Source organism: Prenolepis imparis, unplaced genomic scaffold (genome assembly GCF_030444845.1).
Source record: "Prenolepis imparis isolate NDT839.2.m4 unplaced genomic scaffold, iyPreImpa1.0 SCAF_3, whole genome shotgun sequence".
NCBI lineage: Eukaryota > Metazoa > Arthropoda > Insecta > Hymenoptera > Formicidae > Prenolepis > Prenolepis imparis.
The window spans coordinates 11,085,561-11,104,121 of NW_028141161.1; the positions used below are offsets into that span (position 1 = coordinate 11,085,561).

At 33.9% G+C, this 18,561-nt stretch overlaps 1 protein-coding gene across 1 annotated transcript in view; it reads right to left on the reverse strand.

The window, feature by feature from the left end:
• The window catches only part of LOC145934376 (uncharacterized), a 119,417-nt gene that overhangs the window by 67,757 nt on the left and 33,099 nt on the right, over nucleotides 1–18,561 (reverse strand). The gene's annotated exons all lie outside the window — the stretch shown is intronic.

An 18,561-nucleotide genomic window follows, 5' to 3' on the forward strand; every position in this document is an offset into this window, starting at 1 on the left:
ACAGCAGGAAATTTTCTTCCTGCCGGAAAAGTCATTCTCGTTGCAAATCCACGGAGAAGAATCTAACGAGATCGTCGCCTTTTGTTCCGTTCTCCGCTATCCGGAGATCTCCATTTGTAACTTTAAATTCGTAACCGACAGCATATTTCAGATGCGATATAGAACGAATGTAATACGATTACGTCGTACGTAAGACGAGCAGGGAGTAAAACTCGAGACTCAAGACGGCGCGGCACGAAAACTTCTTCATAACTATACCCGAAGCTGTCTTAACCGTTGGACTGAATGGGTTATAGCCCCCGGGATTCGACCTTTTAGTGCCAGAACGCCACTTGTGATCTTTCTTCATCGCCTGTTCTTTTGAAAAAAATTATTTCCATAAAATTCCATTGCTATATACATATGTATTTGTCTCCCTATTTCATTCAAAAACGTATCTTTTAAGATTAACTGATAAAATATAAGAATATGTGTATAATCATTTATATTAATATAATTTATCATATTTAAAAAATTTTTATTTATATAATTTATTCACATTATGGCCGTTCATCGTTCGAGTTCTATATATTCTCACTCATATCTTTAATCATGATATAATTTTTTAAATTCACTTTTTAAATTTCGCCATTTATTTTAGAATGCAAATCGTATGCTATTAAAGCAAATCCTAATCCTGATTACATCTATCCTTGACTATATTCGAGGAGACATATGGCTGAGGACTTCCTAGCATAGTATCATTATCATAGATTATATTTTCAATTTCTTTCAATTATATTCTCGTCGGTTTTTCCGACTCCATTGTCAGCTACTTTGGCCCAAATCTTTCAAATAAATATTTTGCGAGATGCCATTACACACACACGTGCGTATGTATATTCAATAAAGACATTTACGCGGGTAATAATTTATCCATTCTTTTTCATTCAAATTACGTTGAGTCGTAACATTTAAATCATTGCAAGAATTTCGAAATAAAGACACTTATTTGATGAAACTATGGAACTTTTATTGGATGCGCAATATCTGGAAACTATGCGAAAATTTGAAAAAGCTGACGATTCTCACGAATTCAAGTGAGTTTTACAAGCTATGTGAACCTAGCACCCGACTTTTTAAAAATAAAGATTTTAAAACGGAAAATGATAGCATTTCGTTTGTAGTTGTTTGTAGTAACAATAATTTCGTTTGTAGTTTTATCAATTAATAAATAAAAAAATATTTTTAAATCACTCGCACCCGACATTGAGATATCGCAAATCCGCTTGCGCAGTCTTCTTTAGAATCGTTTGTAGTTGTTTGTAGTGATTTTCCTTTCGTTTATAGTTGAGCGGTTCAAAAGTTATAAACAAATTGTTTCGTTCAGTTAAAAACAATTTGTTTATAACTTTTGAACCGCTCAACTATAAACGAAAGGAAAATCACTATAAACAACTACAAACGATTCTAAAGAAGACTGCGCAAGCGGATTTAAAAAATCTAAAAAATTGACAAAGTTAGCTCTTGGACGAATAAACAATTTGTTTATAACTTTTGAAGCGCTCAACTACAAACGAAAGGAAAATCACTACAAACAACTACAAACGATTCTAAAGAAGACTGCGCAAGCGGATTTGCGATATCTCAATGTCGGGTGCGAGTGATTTAAAAAAATTTTTTTATTTATTAATTGATAAAACTATAAACGAAATTATTGTTACTACAAACAACTACAAACGAAATGCTATTAGTTTCCGTTTAAAAAAATTAATTTTTAAAAAGTCGGGTGCTAAGTTCACATAGCTTAAAAAGATTCTTTATTAATCTTGACAGCCCTGCATCGCAAGCCTAAGTAGTAAGCCCAGAGATTGATCAGCCTAATCGTACCTACGTGGTCGAAAGTCGCGAATACATTGGAAGCGAGGCGGAGACGCGCCTGAAAATATTATTTAAAAAAACAAAACATATAAAATAATTTTTTATTAATCTTGCCAACTCTGCATCGCGAGCCTAAGTAGTAAGCCCAGAGATTTGTCAGCCTAATCGCATCTACGTGGTCGAAAGTCGCGAATACATTGAAAGCGAGGTGGAAACGCGTGTGAAAATATTATTTAAAAAAGAGAAATATATATAAAATGATTCTTTATTAATCTTTACGGTCCTGTATCGCGAGTTTAAGTAGCAAGTCCAGAGACTGGTCAGCCTAATTGCGTCTACGTGGTCGAAAGTCGCGGATACGTTGAAAGCGAGATGGAGACGCGTGTGAAAATATTATTTAAAAAAGCGAAATATATAAAATTATTCTTTATTAATCTTTCCTTTCGTTTGTAGTTGAGTGGTTCAAAAGTTATAAACAATTGTTTATAACTTTTGAACCGCTAAACTACAAACGAAAGGAAAATCACTACAAACAACTACAAACGATTCTAAAGAAGACTGCGCAAGCGGATTTACGATATCTCAATGTCGGGTGCGTCATTAAAAAAATTTTTTTATTTATTAATTGATAAAACTACAAACGAAATTATTGTTACTACAAACAATTACAAATAAAATGCTATCATTTTCCGTTTTAAAAAATTAATTTTTAAAAAGTTGGGTGCTAGGGTCACATAGCTCGTTTTACATTACTATTTTAATTCGGTAAGAGCTTTTTTTAAAAAATGGTGAAATCAAGTAGTATGCATTTAATGCATTAATTAATCAAATTTTTTTGTGAGTTTTTCATAAATACAATCTGCATCATACGATCGCATATTTGTGATTATACATATTTCTAAATATCGAGGCATTCAATAGTTTAAAGTTATCGGATTCAATAAATATAACAAAAAGAGAGAAAGAGAGAAAGGGACAAGAAGTATCAGATATCTATATACAAAGGAACAAGAAATATAAATTTATGAAAGGAAACAAAATTCGAGAAAATAAATCGAAAATATTATCGATTGTCAAATGTGTGTGTATATCTTTATATGTTCTTGCTCATACATATACGAGTCTCTCAAAACTGATCAATTTCATTTTTTGTAAATTTGTCAATTTTAATTATGTGCAATTATGTACTCTGGTAATATATAAAATTTAAAAAATTACAAAAAGTAATGAGTTTAACCTTCTAAGAGGTACATATGTAGAACACGATTATTTTAAATAGGCATCAAATCCATATTATAAAATATTTTTAGCTTGATATCATTTCGTGGATAAGATGATAAATTTATGACACAAAGTCACCGTACGGCCTGTATGTATATACAGAGGCGAATTTACGCGCTGCAGTCGACCGAATCAGCTCGTAAAGTATCCCTGCTGTCAGATTTTTCTCCTCGCTGACATGTAGAGCGGCTTTTCACATTGTCGCGCCTTTTGCGTATTTTTATTTGCGTTTTCCGCGATTCGTGTCCCACTAAATCGCTAATCCCGATCCCCGCCGTATCCCGTCTGTCGTCGTGTCGACTTTTTGCATCAAACAAACATCTCGTTTTAATCCGCGTCGTGCGCTGCCGGATACTATTTCATCCATCCGGACTCCGCCGAATTTGTCGGAAGATTCTTTACGCCGTGCTTTACACTCGATGTAGAAAATATGAACGAAGAGCGAAAGAAGAGTTCGCGCTGCGGGATATTTTTCATGTCAATTCATGGTAGAATAAATAATCTATCTTAACGTATATACTTAAAATGTATATAATGCTTTTTTGATTAAATTATGCAAATAATTATTTAATTTTGTCGTTATATTCGAATAATTTTTAATTATGAGTATTATAAAATGACGTAGCAAATTCTAGAGTTGCATTAATGATTTTTCATAGATTTAGTATTATTACAAGATATGTAGTAAATATTCGCTCGAATCAAAATTAATGGCTTTTCGATAATTGCGCATCTATTTGACAATTAAAATCCCATCTTATACGCTCGTCATGACAAACGAGGAAAAATAGGTGTCGTCGTTATGTTTTGCGTGAAGCAACTATAATAAACGTTGTTACTGGCATGTCGCAAAATACACAAATAAACCTTGCATATATTTTATAACAGCAATGCGCAAATTCGTGCCCCGCTCATTCGTGCATAAATCATTCCGTACAGTCCGATTCGAATACACGCGACATACTGCGACACCAGAGAAAAGTCGTAAAACAATAGCGATAAAGCTCATCCGGCGAATCTAATCTCGAAGCAACAATAAATCGGTCTGCCCAATTTATGAGTCTCACGTGTATACGGCAAAATTCATTAAATCCCCTAAAGCCTGCGCATACAATGCTCACTTTATTGTTTGGAAAATGACATGCACGTAAAAAAAAATTATTTTTAACTTATCATTAAAATCCTCGATATATCAGTATGCAAACATGGAAAAAAAATGTCTGGAGTTAACTTTTAAAATTTACAGCCAGAGTACACAAGTTTTTCAGTACTACCGCAGTATTTTTACAATCCAGGATTGTAACCACTAAGATTTATACTTTGCACACTTACTTGATATATGTGACATATTTCTTTCAAAAATATTGAGTAATTTTTAAATCCACTATTCTCTACAATATATAGATTATTAAGTATGTTAAGCAAGCATGCACGGATTTGTAGAAGCTTTAATAAAGATATAAAAATTAAGGCTATTAAAAATTCTATTGATTGCATCATCAAAAGCGTTCGTTAAAATTTTTCTCATTAAGATCAGAGCAGCACAGAAACGTCATTTTTGTGGAAGAACGTAAAATCGCTCCATCAATTCGATCAACAAGGCAGCTGACCGCTTCGCTGAGGGATTTTTCGTTACACAAAAAGAGCGAGTAAAGATAGACGGCCCGGATGGTAAACCGGGAAATCGTCGGTGGCCCACGAGGGAATATTATGCAAAGTGGGAAACAGATGCACGACTCCCCCGAGCGCGATGCTCCTATTTTTTGTTGTTGCCACGAGGCGAGCCGTCGTCCCGTATCTTTTTTAACCACGGCTGGTTAAAAAAGCGAGCATAAAAAGAATGAAAGAGCCTCCACGAGACACGGCTGGCCGACTTATCTCGGCCGAGATTCTTGTGGCCCTTTTGCCACAAGGATTCTCTGAGAGAACTCGAGAATCTCGAAGGATGTGGAATTTCCGGGTCGAGACGTAAACAACACAATTCTTGCTGACAGTCTGAAACTCTTGTCGCTTTATACTTTTCTACAATTCGTTATATATAATGTGTCAAAATTATCAAACGCTTTTTCAACTGTAAATTCAGAAATTTTTGGGAGATATTGTCACTCGCGATTTTAAAGATATTGGAATGCTTGGTTATAATATAATATAATAAAAAAATATCCTAAAATAAGAAATTGTTAATTATTCTTTTAATAAATTGCAAGTTTATTAATAATTTTTAATCATTTGTCAATTAGTCATAGTATTTGTATATAGATGACGTTAATTCTCTGCAGCAATTCTCTGCGGCTTATATAACTTTAACTGATAATAATCTATGGCGCGCAAACATTGATCGTTATTCTTGGTGCTCGTACGATTTTCTTATCGTGTTTGAATCGTGCATAAATCCTCGTCGAAAAATGTTTTTCGCCGATTTGCAGTCTCGCGGCGAGCGCAGTGAGTCGAACGTTTTGGCGCGACCGGGACGCATTATACCGGCGAATGCAGATTTTTTCGTCGGAAGAAAAGCGGGGCACTCTGAATTTAAATGCAGCACCGCGGCGCATACAGATCTATATTCGTGAATTTATATACGAAGTACCCGCAGAGGTTTACGTTAAAGAGAGATAACCCTCCCCGCGTGCGCGTCCTCGCTCCATACCTTTGAAATATTCATAACTCAAGATCATCCTTAACCTACTAATTGATATTCCGCGCATCTGGAACTCGCTGCACCAACAGGTGTGCAAGTCTGAAGTTCCGTTCACACCGCGACAGTGTCTAATATATCGATTTCTCATTCCTCTCTCTTCTCCTATATCTTATTTCCTGGGAATAATACGCGCCGCTACCAATGATATCCTTTTTGAAGGTGATGCACGTCTTGCATGCGGCTGCATACTAATCCGAAGCAAATCCGAAACAGACACTTTAAACAAATATATCTTGTCCGCTCGTTCAAAAGTTTAGACAGTGATCCTATCTCCCTCTCTAGCGTTTACGATGAATATTGATGTGGTAATGTATGGCATTTTAGATTTATGTTCTACTCGAATCGTATATTTATTCTTTAAATAGTTTGCAAAAAGCAATTTTCAACGACGACAATATTTTTATAATTTCTTAATTTCCCAATGTTGGTTAACAAAAAAATATTCAGATGTTTCTTCAATAATGGTGCATTTACTCAATTGCGTATTTATTTAGAATCAGATCCACCAACTGGAAGATGAATCCAAATACTCGCCTCTTCATCTTATATGCACATCTGACATTCAATATTCGAACAATGACCTTGCGATTTGAGAGAACGTGAGTAGAATCGTTCTTGATGTTGTCGCACATACGCGAAAGTGAGAGAGCGTGCAAATGAAAGAAAAAAAAAAAAAAAAAAAAAAATAGAAAGGAGAGAGGGGACGAGGATGAGAGAGACTAAGAGGAAGCACAAGAATACGAGAGAGGTACTCGAGTATGAGCAGATAACGAAAAATGTTCCCGCCATCTGCTCGAGCAGACTTTTGGGAGTGAGAGAGACTTGAAAATCACTTTCACGCCGATTCCGCGGACGGGCGGTCGCACATTCAGCCTGAAAATTTCATTTTCATAACTTACACGACGCCAGTTTGTCTGATGTGTCGCGCGGGTATATCCCTTTCTCGCGATGACAGAGAACGTCGCTGAATAGAAACGAATTTTTATGGCGTTATCTGATATTTTCTTGGATTTGAGATGAATGAACAAAGAGATCTTGTTTTCACATATAATTTTTCGCGAAATTCGTATGTATGTATATATAATCTATAGGATTGCTACAGCTAGCGATATCATGTCTGTCTGCAATTATCTTCGACACCGTGAATTTAGAAGGGAAAACGAAGAGATCAATGTATGCGAAGATCATTTATCCATTATCATAAATTGAATTAAATTGTCACAATTAGGTCTCTTCCACGTTACTAATGACAAAGCGAGAACTGAAGTTGACTGCTTTATATTCGAAGTCCAACAATCCCGATCGTAATTACTAAAATCTATGAAGTTCCCTCTCGATAATGGTTCAACTTCTCTGCATAAATCATCGATGCATAATGCATCGAATAGAGATTCCGTCCAAAATCGATTGCAGACGAAATCATTGCATAGAATATGAGATGCATATAGTTATGATATATATAAAGTTATAGTATTTTACAGTACATATATTTTATAAAAAAAACCATCAATAACGAGCAATCATCCTCTAATATTTTAATTTGTTCTAGAGTAAAAGCCTGATCGCACTTGCTGACAGATTCATGCTTTAATATTTGTTAGACCGTATCAAATGTAAACCGATTAATTCCATAATCTGACAAGTGATAAAATGTAGCGCACATCTGATCGCCTCTGCGTAAGAACGCATATCGGATGTAGAAAATAAAAATCATCTGGTGCCTTGTAAAATCTCGAAGCGGGCGTCTTCCCACTTGGAGCTAAAATCTGGGACGCGCTAGACGAGGATTGCAGGCAGTTGCTGAGAGGCTGCAGGGAGACGAATGCAGGCTAAAGAGCGCGAGATGGAGGAAGAAGAAAGGCAAGGAGAAAGATGCAGTGAGAGAAAGGTCGCGCGCACAATACAGAGAGAAAAAGACGGGATAAGAACGGAGAGATGGAAAAAAGACGCACAAGGAGCTTGAAAGATTTCACGTCGGCTTCCTCTTTTCTTCTACCAGTTTTACCTTCCCCTGTCTCCCGTACCCCTCGCTGACGGCAGCCTCGTGTCGGATTATTTTCCACCTTCAAGCATTCCGAAAGACTTTCGTGCGCTCGCGAGAGATACTGCGTTCTGTATCGTTTAAGGGAAAGAAAGAAGAAAACGCATCGAGCGCGCGACCGCCTTCAGTCTCGGCTCGTCGTGGCAAAGTCGATTTCCTTTCTCGAGAAGATGTTAAATAGCGGAATTCGCTTGCGAGTCTCTCTCTCGTTGAATGTATCTATTAAGTAACGTATTTGTGCTGGGCTCTTTTTCTTTCGGAATTGAGATATATGTATAATTATTCCCGATGGCGATAAGTAGCGTCGTGTCGTTCGAAAACAACGAGGATAATTTTCTCATTTCATTAATCTTAAAGCGATAAATGCGAAACGTTCCCGATTCATTTCAGCCCTTTGTGTTTAACGATATATATTTTACAAGCAGTTAAGAACTAATCCTTTAAATTAATGTCCGCGAAGCGAATGTAAATAATTGCCTATCGTGCACCGAAAGACAGCAACGAAGCTTATTGCGCGCGTCGAAATTATAAAGTTTTAGCATTCCCATTCATGCTGAATGAAATTGTAATGTCATTTTCGTGAAATGAGGGATCGTGTCTGCATAATGCCGCGCAAGCTTGCCAAAAGCTAAATCTGCGAAGATCAAAAGGATTCAACTTAGCCTCCCACCTTTGTGCACCCATTCTGTCGCAATATGCCAAATGACATGCCACGCGGAGGAAATCATTCGGCGCATAATACTTCTAACGAACACTCGCCCTTTTGATGAGAGGCAGCGTTTCTGTGCCTCGTAAATCTTTCGCTTTATATTTGGTAAAACTAAGCAATTTAGAATTCTATTTTACTACGAACGACATAAAGGAGATCTAATCAAACTTAGATATATTTTCTTAAATATGCTGTTTAAACAAAAAGAAATAATTATTATATATAAGAGAAATATATATACATATAAGAAAGAGTGAATATTTTATCCAAATCTAAAGAATGTATAAAAATAAATACTAATTTATATAAAATTTAAATTAAAAGATATCAAACACTAAAGCTTTAGAAAATTTTGTTTTAATCTTGCTTTTTTTTATGATGCAGATCGTATTATTAACAATAAGATTGTATAAATATATTATTAAAAATTTATCTCAAGATGCTTTTGCATACATTCTGTCAGAAGACATGCGTGCACTCTCATTTCCTCGCGTGCACGAAGAGTAACGATCGCTTTTACCAGATACACGGAGCTAAAGGTCGTACAATCTCAAGGAGATGTTTCATGAATGAGCGGCTAGAGCGCTCGACGTATCCGCGAGCGCAAAATCGTTTCAATTTGGGAAACGAGCGACGAAATGGACGAGCGTAGTGTACGAACGACGACAGTATTTCCGGATTAAGACGCGTAATCCGCCGATCACGCAGCGCCCGCGGTACGTACAATTTACGCCCGAGCTCTTTTATTATATCTCGCTCGTTATTTGTCGGAATTTCGCGCCGCTTTTTCATCCCGTGCGTATATATTCGACGTCTTGATTTTTCCAGATTTCTCTCGCGCATACACGCCGTTGCTTTTCACGTGAGCAAAGCATAAGCACGAACGAAAAACGCTTTCGCTCACTCAGTACAGTATCAAATAGCCCGCGGTGATTTGCCGAAGGGAACAGCATCTTTAAACTTTTACATCGAGCGCGTTGATCTTCTCGCACGAAAATATTTTCGCAAAATTCGCCGCGATGCATCCCATCCTATGCGTTTCGCAAATATTGTCGCGTCTCGTAAATGCTTTCGCGAGTCTTTCCATAATGCTTCGTAGCAACGAGAAATTTGTTATTGTTGTCACTGGCTTTTCAGAAACAAGAATTTAGTATCGAATAAGCCGCACCTGTCTACAATATTGTTGTACTTGACTGGTTTCTTGTGACACTGTGCCGTGAGAAGTAGATACTCCATCGTTTTTGTTATCTTAGAAACGAGCTTAGTTTTGTTTGCACGAAATGCGAGCGGAATTTAGCATTAGTGTGATATTGCGTCGCTTGCCACGGGAAAATCAGAAACTTCATTATGATTCATGTCTGATTCTACCTCAATTTCCTGTAAGCCTGCAAATATGTTAGTCAAGAGAATAACGTTGAATATAATGCCTACATTTATCTCCTATGTTTGTCTTCTATAATGAGAGATAGAAAATGGAGAATAACATTGAGATAAATGTTCATGATAAACGTATTTAGTATAGATTTATCACTCGTACAATAACACATATCGCAAAGAAAATAGATATTTGTAAGACATGAGAAATATGTATATATTATCAGAGTGATAGAAAATTTATGTCAGATCTGGCGTGCTGCCAAGCGTTATTCTCAGTTTAAATTTTTGAGAATAAAGCTGCTTTGCTTTTAAAAAATAATTCTCTCTTAACATTAATTCTCATAAACTGAATGAAAAACAGACGTAAAAAGAGTTTTCGCGCGGGTTAGATCTTTGCCTATCTCGTCCAACATATTTACGATCTAAGCGAACATGTTAAAATCATGGGAAAATCACGAAAATCGGATTAAAGTACTCGCCAGAGTCTCGTTCAACGGGATCGTCAATTATTGGTTCGGTAATCTAGCAAAGTGCGATTTTCAATTTTGCTGCGTCCGGAAGCGGACATGCGAGCTGTCCCCGGAGTCGCGATAGCACCGACGAGAGAAAAGGCCATTAGTTTGATTAACTGTCATATTTTCCGCGCGCTGATTTCGCGAAGAACATCGCTGTAATTGCATTTACGTCCGCCATCTCGCGCGCATCGAGCGTCTATCGTACGTATCCATATGCCGCAGTTGATTCATAGCTCGTGAGGAAGACTATTTTGCACGCAGTGTGCTCACTCCTACGTTCATGTCTTACATCGTTTGCTGCAAGATATATATACACTGACTATTTCGCGAAATCATCGTGAAGCTTTGATTAGACTCGACAAATAGATTTTTCATTAGTAAATTAGATTGTATGAGGTGAGTATTTACGTCAAAATGAATTAAAACAAATACGATTTTGACGAATTAAAAAATACAAAAATATAATATCTATTTAATTACTAATTGTGATTTAACTTTTCATTTAATTTCAAATGCTGATAAATTATACTTTAAAGCGAAATATATTAATTACAGGATTTTATAAATACAAAAGATACTTTATATTTTCCAAAAATTTGCAATAAGTATTGTGCGATATTTATTGCAGACAATAAGAGAGCGAACGAATTACTACAACCGTACTATAATCAAAATTGTAACTGGTTATAATAGAAACATGTAAGTACTCCCTTTTATTGTTTATTGCAACTATTAATTACGATCGTGCATGTTGACTTAATCACTAATATATGAATATAGATCCCCCCAATAAACTCGTGCCAGTGGTACCATGACACGTGTGTATTACGCTTTATTGATGAAGAGAATCTTGAAACTAATTATTCAATTATATACACTGTAAAATTTGTAAAATCTCTTTATAAATTTCAATACGCGTAGCATATCGATCACAAACAAAGCATTTTATTTATGATGCATAAATTTATGTTTGTTAAATAATACATTGCAGTAACGTCACTACTTTATTTAATCAAGTAAATAGACTTGTTATATTTCATGAATTTTCGCGAATGCAAATCAAATAGAAATTTATTTTGTTATATTTGCACGTACATTCGTGTTAAAATGCGAGATAAGCTTTAATATCCATAAAAGTGTGCAGTGAATATTGAAATATTTGTTTCGCTTCAATGCCAATTCAAAATTAAATATATAAAGTCGCAACTGAGAAATCGCAAGCTGATCCTATTTATACTTTCAACGGTTTATATACGATCTGTACAACACGTTTATATAAAATATAAATTAACTTTTGAGTCGTGAGTTTTCCAAGCGAAACTAACCGTTGGCTAAATGGCTGTATTAGTCTTTGTCGATCATTCGTGATTAATGGTTGGAAAGTGTGTGTAATAAACGCCAGCACTACGAACGTGCGAGAATTTCACTTTCGTAGAAACGGCAATCTCATTATGCATTCTTCTCTATTCGTGCAATAAATAACAAGTTTCAAAATTAGACAAAATAATGATGCGTTACAATATTCTTTCGTTGTATAAGTGATTAGAATGCACACACAACTATAGCAAAATTTATTCATGTTTCATATAGGTAAATATTTCATTAGGCATCGCATTATATATTTAGTGATTTCAATAATTGATATAATAATTAAACTATGTGTATATTTAATTATTAAACTGTATAAAGAACTATGTATAAAGAACTATTAATTTCTGTATTATTAAATATTCTCAAATAAAATATTAATAACATATAATGCTAAAAAAATGTATTGTAGAATAACACCACAAATTGTATGAAAAACGTTTACTTCTATCTGTTTTGCGCTATCGAATATAAAACGGAACTGTATTTTTGCCCCCTATTAAAAATATATTACCACCAATATTATATATTGCAATTTTTGTAAAAATATATATCGTTCGCTTGTAACATTACTTGAAATAAAAGTCGTACATTTGCATGTTGGTTATAACAAACTGAAACATGTAAACGCTATGTTTTTATATACAAGAAAGATACATGTATAATATTGCTCATTCAAAAACATGATACATGAAACGGATCGTATTTTTTTCTCACTACAAAACTTTCTAAAAATTGTGGATAAAATCAATCCTGTTCGTCGGTATGTTCGCAATCTCGGAGTATCTTAATTATGAAGCAGTTCAATTTTTACTAATTTATAATAAAAAAAATTGATAAATAGCTAAACAATTTTTTTGCCATTAACTTGGTAACATCAATCAGCTGTTATTTAAACGCAATCTGTTATCGTACAAATAATTCATTAATTAAACAAATTAATTGTTTATATTCATAAATTAAAATATTTCTTTTTCTCTAATTTATAATCATAAAACAATTAAAATAAATATTATATAATAAAAGTAAGTCTTATAATATATGAGATTTTGATCTGTAATATTTAATAGAAAAGTTTGTTTTATCGATTTTATTAATACATTATAAAATTTGTCGAGCAAGTTGCTACAGCATTTTTTCTATCACCGAATTCATTGTCATCTCGTACGAACAATTAGGCAACGAAGAACGGCCAAATGAATCAATTGATAGTCAAAGATAAATTTGCATACGATAATAAATCTATGATTTGTTCGATTCGAATATCAGAACTCTGGCGACAATATCAAATTATTTATTATTGAATCTTTATTTGAATATGCGGACTACAAAATACATTAATGTTAGATAAAATTATCTCCTCATTATGAATATTAACGTAGCATAAAAAAATAAATATATATCCCACGAAAACACTACTAATTAGGAAACCATGAAAGTAATGTAAGTTGGTTGTATTTCGTGCAAAAGTTCTAACTAGAATTGCGCGCGCGTGAGCGACGATGTTATATTGAATAAAGTTTAATTAAATCAGATTAAATTAAACAAGCAACGAGAGGTAGGCGGTGAGTCGCGCTAACAGCGCGACATATTTCCGAAACTTAAAATATTTGCGAGACTTGCATCTGCTTAATTAAGTAAATTTCAAAATTCAGTGAGGAATGATAACAGATAACAAAGTTATCGCGGAAATTAAAAGCTCCACTAATTTTCATCATTTTTACTACATTCGATCTTTCTAAAAATATCATATGAAAAGAAAAATATTCTCGTGTAATAAAAATTATATAAATGTTTGATATGATATTTAATAGAACATAGAAGAAGATATATAAAATTGCCAGATATATAAAATGATATATAAAATCAGTAGAAGAAAATGTATGTATAAGAAAATGTATGTATCACACGTTTCCCCTAAATTTATGCACATAATTATTTATGCATATAATTCACATCTACAAATTTCATTTCTCAGTAAATAAAATTATTCAAATGTAAGGGACATCGTCCATTTCTCAAGGGAGAAACATACTATTTGCAAGCCGTCGTACAAACACACCTCAGGATAACATTGCATACACTAAGTGCAGCAAGATTGTTGGCAAAAGAGAAAGAAACATAGAGACGAAGACGAATGACAAGGAAAGGGTGACTGAGCAAACGCAGGGCTGCATTAACCATCGGTTTAATGGATTACATATAGCGTGCGCATTTATTTTAAAATATCAATTTATTTAAAAAATAGATTTTATAAAAATATTAAATAAATTTTATATACATATATATATATATATATATATATATATATATATATATATACATACACACTAGCGGATCCTGACGTCGATAAGGAGGGGGGGGGGGGGGGGTTTGCAAAATTATTTTATTTAATATTTTTGGTTTCATGATTAGCTTTTATTCCAGGATCAACGACGTCGATAGCTCTTTAATGTTTGTTTTTCTTTATTTATATTTTTTAAACAAATTCAGCAAAACTGTTTCTTTTAATTTGCAAGGGAGGGAAGTTAACCCCCCCTCCCCCCAGGATCCGCCAGTGTATATATATATATATTATATAGATATAAAGAATTTCTCGCCTAATTATTTTCATGCAACAAAATTATTTTATCATTTCGTCCTATCTCTGACTTAATCTATACTTAACTCCTTGAATGCGTAATGAGTATAATTTACAATGTATCTTATACATACATATTGTATATATTATATAGATATAAAGAATTTCGCCTTATTATTTTCGTGCATGAAATTATCTTCAAGGAGTTAAGTTTAGATTAAGTCAGACATAAGACGAAATAATGAGATAATTTTATGCACAAAAATAATAAGGCGAAATTCTTTATATATATATATATATATATATATATATATATAATATATACAATATGTATAAGATACACTGTAAATAATACTCATTACGCATTCAAGGAGTTAAGTATAGATTAAGTCAGACATAGGATGAAATGATGAGATAATTTCGTTGCACGAAAATAATTAGGTGAAATTCTTTATATCTATATAATATATACAATATGTATGCATAAGATACACTGTAAATTATACTCATTACGCATTCAAGGAATTAAGTATAAATTAAGTCAGACATAGGACAAAATGATGAGATAATTTTGTTGTACGAAAATAATTAAATATTATATAGATACAAAATTCTTTGTATCTATATAATATATATTATATAGATATAATATATATTATATATATATATATTATATAGAGATATAAAGAATTTTACCTAATTATTTTCGTGCAATGAAATTATCTCATCATTTCGTCCTATGTCTGACTTAATCTATACTTAACTCCTTGAATGCGTAATGAGTATAATTAGTGTATCTTATACTTATATATATACACTAACGGATCCTGACGTCGATAGCTCTTTAATGTTTGTTTTTCTTTATTTATATTTTTTAAACAAATTCAGCAAAACTGTTTCTTTTAATTTGCAAGGGGCGGGGGATTAACCCCCCCCCCCCCAAGAATCCGCCAGTGTATATATATAATTAAAACAGTTTGACCCGAAGGCGTAATTCGAATGGATGTTTTGAAAGATAAGATTAAATAAAAAACAGTTTCAATCATTTTTGTCAACTTTTATAAAAAAAATGCATTGTAACACGTTCCTAATATAGTTAGCCTTTAATTTTAAAGTCCATGGATTTTTATAGCTTATCTTAATAACTCTTCTATACAAAGTACGAAAACTTTTCTTCTTAAAAGAAGAGATTATTTTATAAAATATATATTAAAATATTATTTCCTCGATAATATTCTTGTTATTAAATAAAACTTTAACGATAAAAACATAGTTAAGAAGATGGTCACATTTTCTTAAAGAATTTTTAATTAATTATCTGCGATAATTTACTATGCTGTTATAATAATATAATGAAAACTTCGATATTAATATTTTTAATATATGTATATAAAAAATTGTTATATGTGTTAAAATAATATATTAGATTATTTTTTGATACTATTGTTCCTTAAAATTTTTATTTTTAGAATAAATTATAATGCGAAAACGTTTTAAATGACTAGTAACCGGCCGCATGGACGACAAATGAATGAATTCGCTCACATTTTGGGACTGGTAGGATTAATAGATTATCAGATTACTCCCTCTAAAATAATAATCATTTCGATGAAGAGAATCCTCATATCATCAAAGTTTCATAATACCCTCATTCCGCGTGCAACGACGCCTGATTGGTTTAAACGATTCTGTTTACAGTACCCGTTGCAACTTTATACGACACTATCATCCACCATCATCATTCGCGCCATTCTTGAGCTCGTATACCGATACGCTGATGCACGACAGTATTATCGTGTATTTAGCCCATCGTGTTATGGTTATACGCGATATCCTCGATGTTGTCGCCCGCGTTCTGCAACGGTTAATTATGTTTTGGAACCTACGTTCCTCCTCACACTTGCAACATCTCCGGTCGCGTGATGATTTGGGCGTCCTGCAACGTGCTCTCTCGCCGCCGTTGCACAAACCGCGCGGTATAATTAAGCAGCCGGCTTATGGCAGCGTAATCTCGAGGAAACTTAGCGCGAAGGGACGCGTCGTCCGCGCGGCGGGATGAAATATGGTCGACGTTAAGTCCGGGTTCTAAGAGGACCGTTACGTTCTGCTCGCCGCCGAGAGCTATCCCAAGAGAGAGAGGGAATTGAGGCGAAACGGAGAACAGACTTCGCGTGTTCTTTGATTCACCGTGAACTGTCTCGTTTTCTGTCTACTTTTCTTCAGAATTATCTGCTAATACGATTTTGCCAAGTTCTTGGATTTATATATATAAATTTTATTTCGATTTTTTTCGGACAACTATATAAATGAAAATCCTATAATAATGTAATCCTATAATAAATCATAAGAGAGAGATGTATTTGGAAAAATATCACTGATAAAAGGTAATATTGAAAAATAATTATTAAAAATATACAAGCAATAGCTTACATTACTGTCGTCGAGAAATATATTATTTCTCTTTTGTTCTTTCATTGTATTTCCACTCGATATATGCTTTCGATATCATAGAAAATTTCAATATTGGAGTATTCAGCAATGTTCTGTGTCAATCGTACGAAATGCACGATATTTCATGTAGTTCGGCTAGGCAATAAAAATTTTTTGCTGTAAACATCATTCACGCTTTATTAACAGCAATGCTCGTAAAACGAGCATGCATTTTTCAAAGTCGGCCTTCTCGCTGATGGAAACGGCCGATCATATGGACATTATGCACGCAGGGCGAAGTATTGAAAAGCACATGGATGAGCGAGTTTGAATATTAAAACCGGTGGTTGTGTGTAGTTGTAGGGCGAAATTACTGTATATGAATCGTCAAACAATGTCTAGACTTCTTTGTCAATCCTTCGACCGTATGCATACATATACACACATATACACAGAGAACAATAACCAACTGTCAAAAACTAATTGAAACATTGTTGTGACATTATTTTGCCTTAAAAATGACTGTATCTTTAACCGAAATATGATTGATTAAATAAATAAATGTAACAAGAAAACAAACGTAATGTATAATTATAATCTTTTACATTGATATAATTATTTTTAAAATAGAAAATAAGGAAAACACATAATTAAATACATACCTACATACATATATATAATATATGTATATAGGTACATAATTAAAAATAATTTTAATTATACCTATCTTGGAAGAAAAAAGATTTACAAAGGTAGCAAGTGGCATAAACGTATTTAAATGCATTCTTATTAGTGATGCAATAATTTTTCGTGACGTATTTTTTTCTACAACACTCGCCGTGCTTTGAAAGCGAGAAATTTTGCTATAATGTCTGCTTCTCACGAGAAGCACATTGGAATTTCGTCTCACCGCCGCAAAGCTCTCGGCAATATTGCGCAAGCAGGTGTGTATTGGTGCAGGGGCATTAGTGTATCGGTTCGTGAACGCTGGAAACTCTGTCAGCAAAGGAATGACAAAATAATGGAAGCTGATCATGATGGATGGAAACATTTCTCGCGCGGCGTATCGGGCATTAAGTGACTCCCAAATGGAATTTCATCCGACTAAAACATCTGGGCGGCGGCGGGTCGATTTTATACCGAAGGGGAATATGATTTTTTTCATAACTAGGGGGCTTTAAAGTAAATCGGTTTTTTCGCACCTGAATCTTGTCAGAAATGTCAAAATATAATATTTAATAGGAATAATCAAATTTACGTGGCCACCCTGTATATAAAGAGCGCGCTCGAAAGTCACTAAACTTTGACATCTTCTACTAACTTTAAGAATAAGATAAATTTATATAGACATGCACAGGAATGTTTCCTATCCAAGTTGAAGCCTACTTTTCGGTAAACAACTACACACATAGACGCAATCTACGTATATGTACATATAATATCACCATTATAGGGCTCATAGATCGAGCAAACAATTTGCTAACTGTTCGTCACAACTATTGGTTGTGTGTAAACTGTGTGTGTTTGCTAAAAAGTAACAAACAGTTGACCAACAGTTCGGTAATTTCGATGAATTATAACTTGGACTATAACAGCAACACGTCGCCAGGATTTTTAATCAAATAAAGCTGACTTGAGATCATAAAATATCGAGTACTGTTCGCTTAGAGTTGATAGATCACAGAACTCCTTCACATATAA